The sequence below is a fragment of the Rhinopithecus roxellana genome, chromosome 2 (assembly GCF_007565055.1).
Source record: "Rhinopithecus roxellana isolate Shanxi Qingling chromosome 2, ASM756505v1, whole genome shotgun sequence".
Lineage (NCBI taxonomy): Eukaryota > Metazoa > Chordata > Mammalia > Primates > Cercopithecidae > Rhinopithecus > Rhinopithecus roxellana.
Window position 1 is genome coordinate 147,302,507 of NC_044550.1, and position 1,636 is coordinate 147,304,142.

The 1,636-nt window shown below is 31.4% G+C and overlaps 1 non-coding gene across 1 annotated transcript; it reads left to right on the forward strand.

Annotated features, from left to right (window-relative positions):
• The first annotated feature begins 205 nt into the window (after positions 1-205).
• On the forward strand, positions 206-309 carry LOC115895793. The gene has a single exon (XR_004055906.1). It is a non-coding gene; the product is annotated as a U6 spliceosomal RNA (small nuclear RNA).
• Positions 310-1,636: the final 1,327 nt, after the last annotated feature.

Below are 1,636 nucleotides of genomic sequence, written 5' to 3' on the forward strand. Positions count from 1 at the left end.
TATCCCAGATTTGTGTCACCACCACCATACACCAGGGATTTTCAGTGACATAATCTACTAATTTGCAATACATTTTCAATTGAATTCAGTACCAAATGAAACTGGCTTTGACACAAAATACATTATCCAATGATACTACTTTGGTATATTTATCAGAATTTAATTAATTTTCAATCAACCATATACTATCAGGCCAGTTAAAATAGCAGACTTCGGCAGCACATATACTAAAATTGGAACGATACAGAGAAGATTAGCATGGCCCCTGCGCAAGGATGACACGCAAATCGTGAAGCGTTCCATATTTAAAAAAAAAAAAAAAAAAAAAAAAAGCAGACTTTTTTCTCCCCTTTGAAAATTTAAATACATTTTTATGACAACCAATGTTAATGTTCTATGCTTCCATTCAAAAATTGTGACAACAATAATGGGTTAATACAAAATTACACTTTGAGTTAGAATTTAATGTGTGTCACAGACTCTTAGAACAACTGTTTATTAAAACAGTGGATAAACCAGAAGCAATGTGATGTCACTGCAGTATGATTTCATAATTCAGAATCTTCCACTTTAAATCAAATGACTACTTTGAAAAGAATTGGTTTGCATCACTGTACTTACTTTATGAGCACAGTTTAACTAGAACAGACTATCTATACAAAGTTGTTTCAGACTTACTAAGTTTTCATTAGAGAAATCATTAGTTACAGATTCAATTTAAATAGAATTGAATCATTGATTCAAAACAATTACAACCAGGAAATTAACCTTATATTGTAAAAGTTGAATAAGAGATTATGAATCTAAGTAAACAATATGTCTTTTTAAAATTAATTTTAATTTTTAATTTTTGTAGGTACATAATAGGTGTATATACTTATGGGTTACATTAAATATTTCAGTATAGATATGCAATAAGTAACAATCATATCAGATTAACTGGGTTATCCATTACCTCAGGTATATATCATTTCTTTTTGTTACAAACATTCCAATTATATTCTTAGTTATTTAAAAATGTACAATAAATTATTGTTGACTGTAGTCTCCCTCTTTTGCAATCAAATACTAGATCTTATTCAATCTACCTAACTATATTTTGTTATTGACCATCCTAACATTGTCCCCTCTTGCCCATTACCCTTCCTAGCCACTGGTAACCATCATTTTTATTCTCTGTATCCGTGAGCTCAATTGTTTTAAATTTTAGCTCCCGCAAAATGAGTAAGAACATGCAAAGTCTGTCTCTCGTGTCTGGTTTACCTCACTTAAAATAATCTCCTCTCATTCCATCCATGTTATTGTAAATGATGGTACTTCATTATTTTTATGGCTGAATAGTACCCCATTGTGTATATGTAGCATATTTTCAATATTCATTTATCTGTTGAGGAACACTTAGGTTGCTTCCAGATCTTGACTATTAAGAATAGCGCTGCAATACACATGGAAGTGCAGAAATGCCTTCAATATACTGATTTCCTGTCATTTGGGTATATACCTAGTAGTAGGATTGCCAGATCATATGGTAGCTCTTTTTTTTTTTGTTTTCTTCAGGAACTTCCATACTGTTCTCTATAGTGGCTGCACTAATTTACATTTCTGCCGACAATGTATGCAGCTTCCCTTTTCTCCA